Below are 19,671 nucleotides of genomic sequence, written 5' to 3' on the forward strand. Positions count from 1 at the left end.
TGAAGAACCGTTCGTAAACTATGTAGACCAAAATCTGGATTTTTTTTACTCCCCCCAACTCCCGCCCCCCCCTCGTAGACTAAGAAAGAAAATGTGATTAAAATCACGTATTATGTAATCAACCGTTCTTGGGCATACGATTTTTAGGCGAGGAACGATAAGATAGTGAGTTAACACACAGTTTTAATGTTTTCGTAATATCTTTCATAACCAATAAACTTACAGTTTCCCTTGAAAAAGACTAGAACGTCGGGCAGTAAATAACAGCCGTTCTTCTTTAACAGATCGGTAAAGCCAAAACCATAATTATTGCAAATTAAAATCAACAATTTTATGGGTGCAAGTAGTTGTTTGGTTCGATTTCAACCTCTGGGATGTATTTTTATCCGTTTTTTTTTTGTCGAGAGAGTGATAAGTTTTTGATCGTGAATATATCATGTTGTATCTAACGTATCAACATCATTTTTGCTACATGCCATCTGGAATATGATCAATATGCTGGTGAACAAAGCAATCAACTAGGAAAGGAACTACAAAATCAGCCCTTCAAAGGGCTCTAAATGTTATTTAAAAAACTTCTAGAATTACTTATCTGTTGAAATATGCAAATAGGAAGTGAAAATAATTGGTTTAGTGAGTGTTGACAGTCTGATAGATTCGAATTAGAAAATTTTCGCATACTTTTCTCGTCTCACTTCACTATTTTAAAAGCTTATCATATGTGTTACTGGTAAGTTTTTGATCGTGAATATCTTTTGTTCCATTTATCGTTATTATCTCTCTAAGTCATTGGAGATATGATCAGCAATGTGTGATAGAATTTTCAGTAGCATGAGGTAACCACAAATAATTCTAATTCGAATTGCATTTTTCCTAAATCATAAGCTAACAAATTGATACTTCATTCTTTCTTGCCTGCGTAGTTGACAGTTCTAGAGCTCAGTTCAGGATTTCAGATTAAGAATCCAAGACCAGATTTTCTTGTTCATTTCCACAGTCCAGATCTTAACTTCAGTTCCTCGTCGAGAATCCAAGTTCCAGAATTCTGAAACTATAGCTGAAACCGAATTTTAGAACTTGATTCTGCGTCTGTATTCTGGAACTGAGATCATAGACTCGATTGTAGACCTGGGCTTTCGATTCAAATTTCAGAAATGAATTCTGGACTTAGATCTGAATTTTGAAAGTAACTTCTGGAACTGAAAATGCATATCAGACCAGAATTCAGTTTCACAATTTCTGCCTGGAATTCAGTTTCAATGTTTTTGTCCGGAGTTCAGAATTCAGTATCAGTAGTTTCAGAATCCTGAAACTGAGGTCTGAACCTGAAGTTCTGGAGCTTCAGACGGAAATCTAGAATTATAATTCAGATTCAAAATTCAATTGTATTTTCAAAATTTAGTTAAAAAATACACTGCAGAATCCATGTTCAGAATTCTGTGCAGTGCAGTATTAGAATTTGGTTCAAGAGTTCAGTTTTACAATTTAGAAGAATAAATGAAATCAGGAAATAGAATCTGCAGATTTTTGAACTAAATTAATTTGAATTTCGGAGCTGAGTTCGGGATCCGAATCTTAAAACTGAATCTAGGTCCAGAGTACATTACTAGGATTCAGGTTAAGAATTCAGTGCCGAACCAGAATCCTGGTCTGGAATTTAGTTCCACAACACAGATTTAGTAATTAGTTCTGCAGTCCAGATTTAAGTTGTAGAATTCAGCTCCAGAATTGAGTTTCAGACTCTAGCATCAAAATTGAGAATTCAGATTCAAAATTCAGTTCTAGCAGTCGGCTCAAAACTTAGTTCCAGAAATCCAGATCCAAAATTCAGATCCTTCAATATCAAAGAAACTGAACCATTCATTTTATTCGTATTCACGTCATCCGGTTATGTCTCTGACACTACCCATCCGTCGTTTTTTTTTTTGTTTGAAGAAACCACACTGACAACTACTTCACGTCAGAACAAAAATATGGATAACTTTTTAGACTTCCTCGCGATTTGGTATTTTCATAATTAATTGCTTTTTCTTATTCGTGATCGGCTACAGATGAGTGATAGATTTTTGATCATTTTGTCACACTACTAACATCGGTCCTTTACCGATTTCTAAAATTCTGTGGACATTTCACTCGTCAGAACGCTCATGGATTGCAGAGGCAATTGACATTGTCTTCATTTCTCCTTTCACTGCTTGATTACGATGTGACTAAATAATACTCGGAAAGCATAAAAATTGAAATTTATTCATTTACTCCAATAAACTTAAAGTCCGGTGACTTTTTGCAAATAATAATGAGCATTTTCAATTTATTTTTATGTTTCTTACTTTCTTTTATTTTTTCACTGCGATAGGGAATAGAAGAATGAAAGAAAAAACAATAGTGTCGCGAACTACGGAGTATTTCATTTGATAATAACTTTCACAGTACAGATTACAGTCGACGATGTTTTTAGTCAGTCTGTCAAGGTTAATCGACGTGACAAATTGCAATTCTGCTCTTAAGCATCACGCAATTTAAACTGTCTTTTTGATCAATCGAAGGAAACGCGCGGCCGGCTAATTAAACTAATGCCGTTTTTAATTGAAAAACATTCTGACGGTGTTTCATTGCAATTTCTGCTCGAAAGGGCAAAATCAGAGCAATCCACGCCACCAGTGTTTTTCAATGAAAAACGCCATAAGTAAATTGCTTGAAAAATTAAAAAAAACGTAGACTTTAAGAAAAACCTCCCTCCTCCCTCGTAGACAAACGTAGACTTATGTCAGACCCCCCCCCCCTCCACCCAGTGAGTCTACGTGATTTATGAACGGTCCCTGATTATAATCAAAATCAAGCAATTGTAAGTACAACAATCAAAAATGGATTGGCATCACTGAAATGTGTAAAAACATATTAAATTCTCATATATCTTCAAAAGCTCTAAATAGGAAATGAGTGCGACAGAAGTGTTTTGGTTCTATTATAATCTTGTGAAGTAAAAAAATAGACCATGAAACTTTAAGTGCAAATGTTCAACAGCGGCTTCAGTCGGAAAGTATACTTTTAACAGGGAGATCTATACGCATCTAGGTTGCCTTTGTAGTCAAAAGATGCATACAAAAATTTCAAAGATGAAAATTGGGACGACTTATACCGTTTTCGTTTATTGGTCAGAGCAGCCCGAGAGTTGACCCAGAGTCGCCAAAACAACTTTTGATGAGTTTGTTTTAGCAACCTGGGGTCGCTCTAGATCGGACTCAAATCACGTAGTTTCGCTCTGAAAATTTTCTCGGGTCGCACCACGCATTCATGCGAGTTTGTTTATTTTTTCTTTTTTATATGAGTTGTTGTTTAGGGCGCGTACCACGTGTTCGTTTTATTCGGAGTCAGAGTCGCTCGCTTGTAGGTTCCAAAACGAAAACGGTATTAGTAACCAATTGAATAAAAAGAGAGAGAAACAGGACCTATGGCCCCAGTCTGGGTTTTTGAGTTTCATCCGTGTCCGGTTTTTTTAGTTTCAGAACTGCGGGCTGAGGAATATTAAAAGTTTTATACCGCCATTTACTGCCCATACTGAAAATCGACAAGTTGAGAAAAAAATGAATCCATATTTCGATAATAATTCACTTTTTCCGCTACTATGATGATCGATCAGTGATAATTCCATGATTATAGATAATTCCTATTTAAAATATTCGCCTATGGCTACCACTAATTTTGGACAGAGTTAAATGGCAAAAGAGCTGATTTTTTTCTCCAAAAGTTGTTGGTTCGGCAGATGAAATTGTGAGTATAAATGGGAGCAACACGTGTGATTCTGAAGGAAACTATTTTGGCGAAAAACTGAGATCGAAACGCAGAATATCTAAAAAAAGTTATCGCACCGGCTATATCCAAAGATCAATTCCAAGATCGAACTTTAGCTTATATAATCTGTTTGTTTTTTGCATGCACTGCCAGCGTTAAATATTGGTACAGTGACTAGAAAAAAAAATTAATGCTATCTTTTCATTTTTTTAGTTACTAAAACGTGGGACAGATATTCGAGTGCTTTCCAGATGGGACAAACCTGACCTGATATTTTTTTTCAAATTTTACTGAACTAACCCCAAATTGTTTTTTTTAAATTTCTGGAATTAGGGTAAAAATAGACGTTATCCGTCGGGCTAACTCGAAAGTAGCCAAAACCCATATGGGACTGATATGCGAGTTTAGGTGAGGCAAAAAAACCTAACAAAAATTTCAAAACTAGGCTAAAACCTTCCAATTGGTAGTCATTGCGATTGGACGGCCAAACAGCCTGAAATGGTAAACGGAGAGAGACTGTCAATTGTTTGTACGGCCCACAGTGGTTCGAATCAATAAAAACGTGGACATAAATCAGTAGCTGCCAAAACGTTCTTTTAATGCATATAGTTGCTTTGAAGAAATTATTTACAAATATATACCGCGTAATTTGATCCTATCATTAATTGTTCATGGCCTACTTTGACAAAAAATGTAACCATAACTTTTTTTTCTGAAGAGATAGAAATTTTTTTTCTTCTACAAAGTTTTAGAACTATGAAAAATAATTTACTTTGTCAAACATACCAAAAGTTTAGATCGCACCGTTTCGGATATACAAAGCGTTTTTATGGCAACCCCCTTAATATCAGTTTTTTATTCATAAATTGTTTCGAGTTATTTTGTTATGCATACTTTGTTTGGAATAATTGTAGAATTTATAAAATCGCATATTTTTGTTGAAGATAGTGCATAGGTTTGTTCTTTCCTGGCAAAGTTATGCAACATTTTACCTTTTTTTACCTAGGATAAAACCTTGCACCGAAGCGAAATATGCAACTTTATGCAGCTGATTTTTACAAAATTTGTAGGAAAAGATGTGCCCAATATCATAAAAAACAATCTAAGTGGAACTCGGTGGAAATTTTTTTTAGGTCTTTTCAAAGTTAGTTTTAATTACTGAATTATGGCAACCCCCTTAAAACTAGTTTTCTAGTTATTTCGAGTTTTTTTTTATGCGTACTTCGTTTGGAATAATTGTAGAAAATATAGAATTTCATAATTTTGTAGAAGCTAATGCATAAGTTTATTCTTTTCTGGAAAATTTATGCATAATTATACTTCTTACCTAGAAAACCTTGTGCCGAAGCGAAATATGCAACTTAATGCAGCTAACTTTTATAATACTTATAGGAGAACATGTACCTTATCCAATTTATTTTCCAATGAGAATATCTTGAGTACTCTTCGTGTGACTTATTTTCACTATGGTCATGCTGAAACCATGAATGGTTAAGAAACAGAGGGCGCACAGTGGTCCAAAACTGGAAAAAGACGGTCACAAGTCTGTACTGACTTTCACTGATTTTTAAGAGCTAACGTGTCTTCGAAGAAATTTTACAAAATTATATAACGCTTCTTTTGAAAGCAGCACCTTAATTTTTGTTCCGGGGGTAGTACCGATTTCGAGAAAAAAATAATTTTGTTTTTGACGAAAAAATTTTTTTTTCTATCTCATTTCAAAGAAAAAGACATTTCAAGTATTTTTGCTGAAGTTATGAATAATGTAAAAAAATATATTTTTTGAGATATTCGCTTTATTTAAAAAACAGTTTTTTTGGATTTACCTACGTAGAATTTATCTCTATTACCTAAGTATCTACTACAAAGTTAGCATTTAAATGAGTAACTTTTCCCAATACTTTTCACAACCTAGTCAATCAACTAGGTAGTTAATATTACCTAATAAATCATTACAATATGTCACTTATTCGCATTGCATTCGATCAATCAGTATCAGTCACGCTATCGTCCGAGTTTTCCGTATCGCTAATTTCTTGTTCTGTTGTAAGTTCTAGCATATCAATTGCTTCCAGTGACAATTTCTTTCCAGTTTTGATAGGTTTGTAATAATTATTCGAAATCAGTGGGTCAGACGCAACTAGGAGTCTAAAAAAACATCTGTCATCGTTTTTTCACGGCTGTTTTTCCTCGTGCCCAAGTTTCGATTTTTTTATTTGTTTATTAATTTTTAACTTTTTTCATTCAATAAACTATAAAGGTTGTTTTATGGAATCGCTTATTTGAAACCTAAGAAAAAACCGTACATTCATGCCTTGGACGAATTTTTGTATCTTTGTTATATTTTACAGGCTGTTGAAAAAAGGCTTTGTGTGAAATACCCCATGGATTATTACTATACATGCTATGCACGTATGCAAATATATGAAAGATATTTCTATCCTATTTCCGACTACCAGTCTGGACGCGCGTAAACACGTATAAACAAGTTCATGTTTGCACGCGCAACTTAAGCAAATTGTTGCGAGCAAATTGGCCTTTTCAAATTTAGTTTTAATTATTGAAAATCCGAAAAATTATCAAAACTTCAAGACATATTTAAAAAATGGAAAAATGTTTTCTAGACAAAATATGATAAAGTATTGTTAAAGTACAAACCTTTACGAAGAGATTTCATGTTTAAACGTGTAAATAAATTGAGTTATCGCGAAGCAACACGATTTTTAAGACGAGATGTTGTTCGGGCGACGCTCACTGCAAAAGTGAGTTACAGAAATAGCAGACGCGTGACGCCCTCTGTTTCTTAACAATTCATGGTTTCAGCATGGCCATAGTGAAAATAAGTCACACGAAGAGTACTCAAGATATTCTCATTGGAAAATGAATTGGATAAGGTACATGTTCTCTTATAAGTACTATAAAAGTTAGATGCATTAAGTTGCATATTTCGCTTCGGCACAAGGTTTTCTAGGTAAGAAGTAAAATTATGCATAAATTTTCCAGAAAAGAATAAACTTATGCATTAGCTTCTACAAAATTATGAAATTCTATATTTTCTACAATTATTCCAAACGAAGTATGCATAAAAAAATAACTGACTAGAAAACTAGCTTTAAGATGGTTGCCATAATTCAGTAATTAAAACTAACTTTGAAAAGACCTAAAAAAAAAGTTTCACCGAGTTCCACTTAGATTTTTTTTATGATATTGGGCACATCTTTTCCTACAAATTTTGTAAAAATCAGCTGCATAAAGTTGCATATTTCGCTTCGGTGCAAGGTTTTATCCTAGGTAAAAAAAGGTAAAATGTTGCTCAACTTTGCCAGGAAAGAACAAACCTATGCACTATCTTCAACAAAAATATGCGATTTTATAAATTCTACAATTATTCCAAACAAAGTATGCATAACAAAATAACTCGAAACAATTTGTGAATAAAAAACTGATATTAAGGGGGTATGTTTGACAAAGTAAATTATTTGTCATAGTTCTAAAACTTTGTAGAAGAAAAAAAATTTTATCTCTTCAGAAAAAAAAAGTTATGGTTACATTTTTTGTCAAAGTAGGCCATGAACAATTAATGATAGGATCAAATTACGCAGTATATATTTGTAAATAATTTCTTCAAAGCAACTATATGCATTAAAAGAACGGTTTGGCAGCTACTGATTTATGTCCACGTTTTTATTGATTCGAACCACTGTGCGGCCGTTTGAAGAGTTCACCTAGACTTTAAGATAGATAGTCTTAGATATGATCTTTTTACGATAGATAGTCTTAGATAAGATCATGCTAGCGGCCTTGTAAACAATTGGTCAGCTTCATATCTATCTATAGATATAAAATAATGTTGGAAAAAGTGTGTGTAGCCAGTGTTCTCTGGTATGCGTGAACCGATCTGCAAATGATTTTTTTTTGCTCAAGAGGTGACGTTTACGCGAAGTTTCTGTTTAGGCTATATTATATACACTATTACCAGTCGATACCTAATTTTAGGACGAAACCTATCCAAAATCAGCTGAAGTGCATCTCCGCATTTTTAGGTAACGAGTGATGACCTCAATATTTAGGTAAATGTAACATTGCCTAAAGTGGTAACTTTGGCAATGCTCGCTACCTATTTTTTACGATGAAGTCAAAGTTTGAGTATATAAAAACCTAATTTTGGGTAGCTCATAGAAGAGCTCGTAGAAGAGCGATTTCTTCTCAAAAAATAAGTAAACTTGTTTTGTCTTAGACATGCATTTCCGATATTTTTCAAAAAAGAACTTTTTTAGATTACACCATATCTTAACGTTTCATGCATTTCTAAGACATTTGGCATTAAAAAAACCTTCAATTTTGCGGTTTTTTTCCACGCGGATTTCCAAAGTTGTTTTTTCCAAATATTTTGTTTTTAATTGCAACATATCTAAACGTTTCATATATTTCTTAGACATGTGTGGAGTGTCATATGCCATTCGACTCAGTTCGTCGAGATCGCAAAATGTCTGTCTCTCTGTGTGTGTGACAAATAATTTCACTCAATTTTCTCCAAGATGGCTGAACCGATTTTCACAAACTTAGACTCAAATGAAAGGTCTTAAGGTCCCATACAAAGTTTCATTTGGATCCGACTTTTGGTTCCGGAATTACAGAGTGATATGCACGAAAAAAAGGAAAAAAAAGTCACACACGTTTATCAAACATGGCGAGACCGATTTTCACAAACTTAGATTCTAATGAAAGGTCTGATGGCCTCATACAAATTTCTTGAATTTCATTTGGATCCGATTCCGGAATTATAAGGAAATATGAGCAAATTTATTTAAAAATGCGCATAAAATTTTCTCGGAAATTTCTTAACCGATTTTCACCAACTAAGAAGCAAATGAAAGGCTTCATTTTTTTAAACAGTCCCTGAAAAGTTGATCCAGATCCAACTTCCGGTTCCAGTATTAAAATGCGATTAGTGAAAATTTACAATTTCATGAGTATTTTTTCACAAGAGGTGCACATTTTTATAAAACGTACTCCTAAATTCATCTCGTCGGCAGATCTTGTTAGTTAGTGAATATATAAAAAATACTTTGGGACTACTAGTCTCCGGTTTCCGCTTCCGAAAGCACCGATAATGGTGAATAAAATCTAAAAAAACGGAACTCCCTTCGATTTCTCAACAACGGTTAAGCCGATTTTCACGAATCATGGTTTAAATTAAAGCTCTCATTGTTTTTAAATATATTGCCCAATTTGATCTTGATCCGATTTCTGGTTCCGAAGTTATAGGGTGATGAGTGTCAAAACATTCAAATCGTCATTCAAAATGATGATGCAAAACTGATACGCGTCGGTATGTGCGGCTTTGCTCCGTTCGCAGCGTGCTTTGTTCAATTTCGTATAGCGTGCATGGTTGCCACATTTAAATCTATATTTTTCAGGTTAAAAATATGTAAATTTCTAATCCTTTTCTAATCCGTTTATTCAATTTGTACCTACTTGTTAGTATTATTGCAGGATCATGATAACGATTCTTTTCTAAAAATGTGCACTTATTGCCTTTCTCATAGAGAAAAATTGAAAAATTGACACAGTTCATCGAACTGACCAAAGTATGTGCCTGTGTGTGTATGTATGTGAGTATGTATTAAATAATGTCACTCATAAAAAAAGCTCGTAGTCCCATAGGTTGCTATTGAACCTCATCATGCTTTCATAGGGTACAGTGTGTTTAAAATAGCACACCGTCATTTAGAGCGACGATGCAAAAAAGGGTAAAATTTTTCTAGATTTGGCTTACAACTGATTCAATTTGTAGGCTATATTAGTTACTTACTAAACGAACCGACTTCGGCTATACTGGTTTCAAGTTCCCGGTTCCAGAAGTACCGGAAATAGTGGTCAAAAAGTTTAAAACGAGACTCGCTCAATTTTCTCAGATATGATTTGATCGATTTCCACAAACAGACTCAAATAAATGTTCCTATAATCTCATAGGTTGCTGTTCAATTTCCTACGGGTCCGAGTTCCGGTTCCAGAACTATAGGGTAAAGTATGTTTAATCATTTAGCGCGACGATGCAAAATAAAGAAAAATTCTTATTAAGTTGACATAACTGTTTACAATTTATTAGTTTATACCCAAAGAAAGTTTCTTATTTAATTCAAGATTGAAAAAAAAATTATTCGCAAAATCATCTCTTGATATTTTTGAAAATATAAGTATTTTGAAAAAAGCATCATTACACCACTAGGTGGATTAAAAAAGGTTTTTTTTTATTAAATAACATAAGTTTGAAGGCACACGGCTTAAGCTCTAAGATGACGAGGTCACTAATGGCAAATGCTATCGAGGCAACAATTTCGACTTGAAAATTCAAAGGTGAAAAGGTTTTATTTTCACGCATTCCAATGTGGCGTGAAATTGGAGTTTTTTTCACATGAACAAAGCGTGTCGGCAAGCAATCGGTTTTAGTTTTGCAATGACTGAGTGCAAACATATTTGAAAAAGGTAAATGAATGATAAACTCACAGAAAAGACGATTTTTGGGAAAAAAGATAAACTCAGAGACAGCCCGAGTAACAATTCGAATGCCTAATGGTTTTGATTGTAATTTATAGGAGTTTTGTAATTGATTTTTCAATCACTACCTGTTTTATGACGACTATAATACATGTCTCTTTTGACAAGTAATATCATAGTTTTTAAAGCTTCTTTAAAACTTTTTACCCAGACTAACAACTGGACTAAAAATAAAACAATGTGTACTAGAATAAAACCATGCAAACACTCTTAATATTGCCTTCAAACATTTTCTTTAAAACATTGAAACATTTCGCAAAAACTGCATTTATTTCAAGGCGATTAGTGATAACCTCAAACTTGTAAATAAAATCTAATATATTCTTACTGGTTGCATTCAAAGCAGACATGGCACACACACAGCCATGAAAAATATTATCAAAACGACAATTTAGTCATAGCGGAATTCATTCCTTCCGAATAAATTAAATGTTGATCGTAAAGCTGGTTTTAAAATTTTCTTGAACTTGAAGTTTTAACACAGGTTTATGCTAATTCTTCACTTTGCTTTATAAACCTTATGAAGAATGGTCCACTCGGCAGGTACATGCTCTTATAGAGGTTTTCAGTAGGCTTTCGTGGAGTTTAAAGTTTTAATGCAGGATTTATTATGTAGCATTGAAGACAGCTACAAGTATTTATTAATATAAAATTGTTACTTGGGAGGACTCGAACCTGCTTTTCAATACAATCCGTGCATACGCGTTTACCCTTTCCGCCATCCTGAGCTGTGGTAGACACAGTTCTACCGCAAAACTGGGTTGGTAAGCGTATATCGATGGTTTGATTTTTCGTAACAATCTGCTTCTCATGCACGGATTGCATAAGAACGCATGTTCGAGTCCTGTCTCCGGCGTACCTTTTTCCAAAAAAAAAATCATCTTTCCTGTGAGTTTCTCATTCATTTGGCTTAGTTGTGGCGACTAAAAACTAAAAAACCCAATCAAAATCAAAAAATCAAACCAACTAAAAAATAAAAAATAAATCGGTTTTATAAATTTTACCGAAATTGTACAAAACTGAAAAGAGCAGCTATTCCCAACCTGTAGTTCGCGATATACAAAACGTTCGGAACCACTGTCATAGAGCATTATTCTACCTTTTTTTTAGGAAATCATTATGTGATTTACTATTGTGGTGATACCACTACGTGGATGTGGAGAGCGAGAGGAGAGAGAAAGAGAGGAGAACAGGCATTTTGGAGGTGAGCAGATACGTTAAAATTAGACGGTCTTTGGAGTGAGTCGATACAAGAAGGAAGCAAAACCATACTGTTGGATTAAAAAACAAATATCTAGATAGATTGTTTAAAGATTTTCATTATAAAATAAAGTTAAATGAATGCTGGAATGATAGAAGTTTAAAGTGAACAATAAAATGTTCAAGAGGAGAAATTAGATTTTTCAACCCGGGCTGGCGGTTCAATGCATGCGGCGCTGGTATTACAAGCCAGTTGTCATATGTTCGAGCCCCGACATGGAAGGATTCATAGGTCAGTAGGATCGTAGTAACGGCTGCGAAGTCTGTTGAAACAGAAAGGCCAAATTCCACAAAAGAAATGTAATTTCAAAACTTTGCCTTAAATTAGGTTTTTACTAAAAATAATGGCTGCAAGATCACCCTATAGACTCTAAAAATCAGAGCAGGAATTATTAGGAAATTCAACGAGATGAAAACAATCCAACGTTTGTAGAAAAAAGCTAGAAAAGGTAAACCGAAACAATGTCCGAACAATGCACAGTGGTCCGAAACGGGAAATTAGCGTGACAAAATTATTTTCAATATTAAATATTAGTTTTTTGTAGTTGGTGTCTTCACAGAAGTTGTTTGTAATCAAATGGCGCTCCTTTTGATGAAAAAAGTTACTAGGGTGGTCCTCTTTTAGATTGAAATCTAAAATCTAATTTTCTTAATTGAACTCAAAAATGATTTTGTTGAGCAATAAATGTGTTGGAAATTTTATTTTGAGCAGCTTTGCTAAAAAAAGCACCTCTCTAGCTTTTCATTTGATCGAGTTACATCAATTTTCCCGAGTAAAAGTAGGGTGGCTCCTGAAAATTCACTTTTTTACCTTTTTTGCCTTTCTCATATAGAAAGGTTATGCAATCACTGTGAAAACCGACTTTTGAACCGAGGCCCGGAGGGCCGAGTGTCATATACCATTCGACTCAGTTCGTCGAGTACGCAAAATGTCTGTGTGTGTATGTGTGTGTGTGTGTGTATGTGCGTATGTGTGTATGTAACGTTTTTTTGCACTAACTTTTCTCGGAGATGGCTGAACCGATTTTCACATACTTAGATTCAAATGAAAGGTCTTGTGGTCCCATACAAAATTCCTGAATATTATTTGAATCCGACTTCCGGTTCGAGAGTTATGGGGTAAAATGTGCAAAAAAATGAAAATATGTGTTTTAACTTTTCTCATAGATGGCGCGACCGATTTTCACAAACTTAGGTTCAAATGAAAGGTCCTGTGGTCCCATGCGTTATTTCTGAATTTCATGCGAATCCGACTTCCGGATCCGGAAATATAGGGTAAAGTGTGTTAAAAATTTTATACCATCACTGAAAAGAGCGAAAAACCGTAAAAAGTTTTCTAAATCGACCTCAAATCTTTTCCAATTGATAATTTTTATCAGTAGACGGTCAAACAAATCTATTTCGATTATTCTTTTAAGAATCGAAGAAAAATAATTTCGAAGAATACCACAGTATTATATATGATAGTTTGATTGCTATGAGAAAGGCATCATTACACCACTAGGTGGATTAAAACAGGTTTTTATATATATAAAAAATAGGTATAGAATTCGCTCAAACTTTCGAAAAATTTTCCGAGGCCCGGAGGGCCGAATGTCATATACCAATCGATTCAGCTCGACGAGCTGAGCAAATGTCTGTCTGTGTGTGTGTGTGTATGTGTGTGTGTGTGTGTGTGTGTGTGTGTCTGTATGTGTGTTGTCAACTAAGAGGTCGAGATCTCAGAGATGGCTGGACCGATTTTGATCAAACTAGTCGCAAATGAAAGGTCTCCCCGTCACCCAAAACGCTATTGAATGGTTTTGAGATAGGATGTTTACTTTTTGAGTTATACGGAGTTTTATGTCAAAATTTTCAGTTTTTTGACAGTATCTGTCACAATTGACCTTGAAAACAGAATAGCTATCCAACAAGCCATAGTTTGTTAAAATCCGTCCATTTTTAACGGAGATATCAATATTTTTGTGTAAACGACTTTTCCCCTTATTCCAGTAATAGAAGTTTTGAGCACTGTATAACAAAGAAATGCTTGAGAGCAAAGGAAAACACGATTTTTATACTGTGACTTACAATTGTTTCTAAGTGCCCAAAAGACTGTGTACAGCATCCTTTTTCATGACAATTTGCCTTGGACCGATTTTAGTACGGTTCGTTTTTGGCAACATAATCGTTCGAATATGGCATTTATAAACCAGATGATTTCAGCATTTTCGAGTTGAAAGTAATTCCATAATTATATTGATTTAAACTACTTACAGCAATAAAAGCTGGAAGAACATAACTTCCATATACCATACGACTCAGTTCGTCGAGATCAGCAAATGCGTGTGTGACAAATAATTTCACTCATTTTTTTTCGGAGATGGCTAAACCGTTTTCTACAAACTCAGATTCATATGAAAAGTCGTGTGCTTCCAAACAAGGCTCCTGAATTATGTTTGGCTCCGACCTCTGGTTCCGGAACTACAGGATGATACATGAAACGAAATTAAAACTGTGTAACTCATTTTTCTCGTAGATGGCTGAATCGATCTAAGATTCAAATGAAATCTAAGAATTATCTATGATTCAAATGAGAGGTCTTAAAATCCTTTAAAAATTAGTCAGATCCGATTTCTGGTTTAGGAGATACAGGGTGATTAGTATAAAAATGTCCATTTCACATGAATTAATCAGGTTTATCGGGTTTGCAAATTTGGATAGTCGATTACCAAATAAATTTATTTCAGTTTAAGCGGTATTCTTTTTTGGATTCGGAATGTACCCCCAAATTTTAATTCGCACTACAATTTCTCAAAGATGTCAATTAAAGGACTTAAGGTCTCATACAAAATTGGTGAATTTTATCCGATTCTGGAATTACAGATGATGAATTTTCAAAATTCATACCGATATAGAAGATTTAAATTGTTTGGCGTATTAATTTATGGCCATTCAAATCATTTTGGGTTATGCTAGTTCCTGAATACCAGCTCTGGAAGTACCATAAATAATGACGAAAAACTCTAAAGTGGAACTTACTTCGACATCTCATGGAATGTTCAATCGAATGTCACACGTTAAGATTGAAATTCGATACGATTTGCAGATTCGAAATTACAGGGTAATGAGTGATTAAAATCTCAATTTGCCGTTTAAAACGACGATAATTAAAATAATGTCATGAGAACTAAAACACCTAAGAATATCCATGCAAAAAAACACATGCGGATTGATAAAAAAAGGTATCATCTCACTGCTAGGTGGATTAATCACGTTTTTGTTCTAACAGCTACCAGTAAAAAGTTATGATTGTTTTTTCATCAAAAACTAGTCAAGCTTCAAATATCAATATTTATTAGATGCCAGATCGATAAAAATGTACAACAAAATCATTTTTGAGTTCAATTAGATATTAGATTTCAGATTTCAATCTAAATGAGGACCACCTTAGCAACTTTTTTCATCAAAAGGAGCGCCATTTGATTACAAACAACTGTTGTTAAGACACCAACTACAAAAAACTAATATGTAATAGTGAAAATAATTTTGTCACGCTAATTTCCCGTTTTGGACCATAGTGCAATAGCTTATGCGTTCATACAGGGTGGATCAGTAGAAGTGGAAGCATCGGGCAATCCAAAAATCATTATGCCAGGCGAGACACATCTTACGTTAAATGGATGCGTTAATAAACAAATTGGTCGGTTCTATGTCACTAAAAAACCTGAATGAATTGAGGAACAGCCTCTTTACGACCAGGAAGTTACAATTTGGTGTGGTGTTTGTGCGGATATGGTGATTGATCCCTATTTTTTGCAAGACGATGATGGAGTAACGAAAACTGTTAATGGCGATCGTTATCGATAAGTTGTCCGTAGCTCGTGAAAATTGTTTGAATGACTACTGGTTTCAACAGGACGGTGCAACATGCCATACAGCTCGAATAACAATCGATTTGTTACGACCATTGTTCCCCGGACGAGGCTCCCGAGATCACACGATATGACGCCACCAGACCATTTGAAATCCGAGGTTTACGCTGATAGGCCAAGCACCAGAGATCAACTCAAAGATAACATACGATGTGAAATGTCGAAAAAATTTCACAGGGATATATTTGAAAACCGATACGTAAATTCACATTCGTCAACATAATTTTATGCAAAATCGACGCTGTCAAGTCTGTTTTAGTCAGGTTTAAAAGACACTCAAAAAAAAATATAACCACTGTTGTTTGTGTATTACATTTACAAATTAAATGACTAAATAATTCAGTCTGGAAAATATCCTTCCCAAATCAGTGCCTTCAATTTGTATCTACGATTCATTTGTTCAGAATAATCCGCCTGGAGTGCGGTTTTATCAATCCACTCCGGTTCGATGAGATGAGTCGAAGAACATTCCGACTGTCCACAGTTTCTGGTTTAGAATTCAAATTCATCCTCGATATCAAAATGGGGAAGGAGGGTTTTTCGTTGGAATTTTGTTTTTAACAAAGTATCACCGAATGCAAACAGCTCCCGTTTACCAAAACGAAGTTAATATTGTGATTGCTTTGAATTCTCGTTGTTTACGGTGGACAAATATTTTCAATTTAGAATTGAACTCGTTGTTTGAGTAAAATAAGGAAAATTCACCTTTTAAATGCGTTCCTCAATTTTCGTAGTGCCGTTTTGACTCCCGGAGACTTCTTGGAACACCAACGGGCTCGCACTTTTCTTTTGTGTCGCTTTGTAGAACGATTGATTTATTGATTTATTTTCCACTGAATTCACCAATGCCTTCGCTGTTGGCTTGAATTTTTTTTTTTTATCTCAATAAAACTTCAACATTTTTTTCTTCTACTTTCACCACTACACTGTGTTTTTTTTTTCTCATCAGATTTCACCGTCACTGGAATATCTTTGCACGACTATTACGACTGGGTTTCAGAAATTTTCCCCTTTCACGGAACAATCTGCCGAACCGCACCGTACGAACTGTAGCGGGATGTCGATCTCCAAATTCCACAGAATTTTTCACCGTAACGCTCGAAGAGCGAAGGAAACCATTGCCAGAAGAAACAAAAAAACACTGCTTTTCCCACCTGAAACCGGTGTCTTTCTCTTTGCTTGATTCTCGTTATTTATGATTTGGATTGCTTCTTCAGCGGGTCGTTTATTATTGCACCTATAAACACAGGGCGAAATCCACTCTTCACACCAACCAAAAAACGCGCACCACCCCGGGTCCGGAAGAATTCACGATCCACAATCGGAACGATTGGAATATCCCAAAAGAATACTTTTTTTCTCCTCAGTCCAACCGCAGCATCATTCCCCGGTAGAGACTCTCGTACACCGGGTTCTAGAGAATGTGACAGATTTCGATTTATTGTTTCCTACCAGTCACGCATTCTTCCTGACAGCCAGAGCCAGAACCACCCTAGTTTCGCCGTATCCGTCGTGTTTTGAATATTTACATGCAACGACGTTTTTTTTCCGTTTTCCTATCCTCACGTTTCTAACGAGTCTAATTTTCTTCTCACTGAATATTTCTGCATGTGGGTCCTCCTTTCCCCCCTCCCTTCTTGTTTGGTTTTATATTTCTTTTTTTTTACAATGAGAAAAAACACAACGCGAGCACTCGACGACGAACCGCAAGTGAACGTTTCTGAAATCAAACTAAAACCAGTGGAAAAGGTTATGGCTGTTCGTGATGGGCAGGCTTTGATCCTTTTCTCAGCTGATGCGAAGATGAGGGATAGGAAAACACACTCCCAGTGGAGCGGCACGTTATCGGCCGCTAGAGCAGAGAAAGAGAGAGAAAGCAAGGTACTCTCCGGGAAAAACATGAGAGAACCGGGCTCACACGCGAGAAAAGACCGGTCACTATTGCTCACGTGTGCGAATAATCGTTGCCATCCGTCCCCCTATCCAAAGACGGCGATCGCTCGAAAAACTGCTCGAATTTTCACCGACACCGAAACCGAAAGAGCGATTTGATTTTCCATTCCTTACGACACTTTTCGAGAGCCGTTCGTGATAGCTTGTCCTCGAAGCTCGTTTATTTGCCTACATTTCAAACAATCACCTTCTGCGTTTCCCCGCCGGGTTTTCCGCCTGACACCGGGATGCGTTTGATCACTTTTCCTGCTGTGCGGCTGACAGATTGTTAGTAAATATTTCCAAATCTACTTAGTGACGCCTGTTTCGGTGCCCCAGCAGGGTTCTCCCCTGCCATCCAAACGCGGTGTTGAGAAGGGAAGGGAGGCGCAACACCGACATTGACATCGAAATGCGTGTTGTGTCACTTTTACCGATCGGTCTGTCGTTCGTTCGCAAAGCTGAAACCATGACTGCTTTGATTTCCAGCTCCACGCAAAACAGAGTACGCGAAATTACGACACGGAAAATACCGGCGTGTGCGTTTCAGCATGGCCAGCTGGGATTTGAAGGTTTTCCCCCGTTGGCACACAACGCAATCAAAGGTAACGTGGGTCAGCGTGGTTCAATCAACGTGGACCAAGGCAAAAAAAATCCATTTTAGTTCACTGCCTGCCGATAAAGTGAAACCAGCGGCTTTTTATCGCGTCCGTTACGCGAGTCGGAAAATATTGGCTCTCCCGGGGCACCGTGGGAGGCTGGCTCGTCGATCAGCTGCTGGTCAGTTGGATGCGGTCAGTGGCAAACGATACCGAGGTTAGCCGCGTTTGAGTGAAATATTGTATTTACAATAAAAGCCACCTTTCCTGTGGATTTGGGTTCGGATCGGAACGATTGGAATTTGAATAAGTGAATTTGAACGTTTAGGAAGTTCATTTGGCAGAAGCTTGGTACGCAACTAACCGGAAGTGGGATGTCATTGATCTCATTGGAGTTGAAGTTTTGAAATTTTTAAAGCAGCGACGGAAGGCTAAAACATTTGCTATATTTTGACGGTCTATTTGCACAGTACGAAACAAAACGTTGTGGTACCTCTTTGCTTAATGCTTTCTTGTCCTAAAAGTAATTTTAGATAATATACCTAGAATGGATGTTATTTCAACCTTCGATACTAGTTAGTTGCCATTGGTCATCATTTGTTAGCACCGCCTACCATGATTTCACAAAAAAAATAAATAAAGGAGACGCATGGTGATTTTGTGAAGTATGTTTCCGAATCAAACATCACAGTAAGAGGTTTTCGGACAAACCAATTGAAAAATGTCTTTTGTAAAAAATTCTAATAATGCTAACTACAGAAAGATTTTTAACTATCATAAATTTTCTTCCTATTGCACACTCAAGTCTTTTTGGCAATAAAAATGCCTTTCTCTTAACCATACATGGCCGGATGTCAATTATAAATTAGAAAACTAGCCGCGTTAGATTTTTTGTCATGAAAATCCATCCACAGATCACTGAGTTATTAACTCAGTGATCTGTGGATGGATTTATACAATTCAACTTCCAATTGGAAACATTTACCTTAACCATGTATGGCAATGTCGCTTTCGTATTACCATACCATACCATTAAAAAATTAGTTAGAATCGACCTATGTTTTCCCTAACCAATAACAGAAGGGCAAATGATGTCATCCTATTGATTTTTCGTGCACGGCCGTCGGTTTCGATTGTTGGTCTGCACCTAGTACTTCATAAAGACTGTCCCAGAAAGTATGGACGCACTTTGATTTCGCTGTGAATAATTCACAAGTGTTAGATATTCAAATTTTATTCGATATACTGATAATATTAGACTACAACTACAGAATATTATTCTCAACATTTGCTACTTAGCATTTGTAGACTAGCTGGCGCACCTTCTTGCGAACGCTCTTCATTAAATTCCGTACAGACTTCTTGGCGACAAGTTTTAAAACTTTTTTCCAATCTTTTTCGACCTCTTGAATGGTTTCGGCTGCCGAGACATGTTTCCTAAGATGTGCTTTCGTTAATGCCCAAAATTCCTCAATTGGTCGAAGTTGTGGGCAATTTGGTGGATTCATGTCTTTTGGGATGAAAGTGACATTTTTGATAGTATACCATTCTACCGTTGATTTCGAGTAGTGGCAAGAAGCAAGATCTTGCCAGAAAACAACAGGATCCTTGCG

At 35.8% G+C, this 19,671-nt stretch overlaps 1 protein-coding gene across 2 annotated transcripts in view; it reads right to left on the reverse strand.

The window, feature by feature from the left end:
* LOC131432900 (uncharacterized) overlaps positions 1–17,267 on the reverse strand; it is a 669,773-nt gene extending 652,506 nt beyond the window's left edge. For both annotated transcript variants that reach the window (XR_009229989.1, XM_058599478.1), the window contains exon 1: positions 16,233–17,267. The gene's annotated coding sequence lies outside the window, so the exon portion shown is untranslated. The remainder of the gene's footprint in view (positions 1–16,232) is intronic.
* Positions 17,268–19,671: the final 2,404 nt, after the last annotated feature.

Source organism: Malaya genurostris, chromosome 2, assembly GCF_030247185.1.
Source record: "Malaya genurostris strain Urasoe2022 chromosome 2, Malgen_1.1, whole genome shotgun sequence".
Lineage (NCBI taxonomy): Eukaryota > Metazoa > Arthropoda > Insecta > Diptera > Culicidae > Malaya > Malaya genurostris.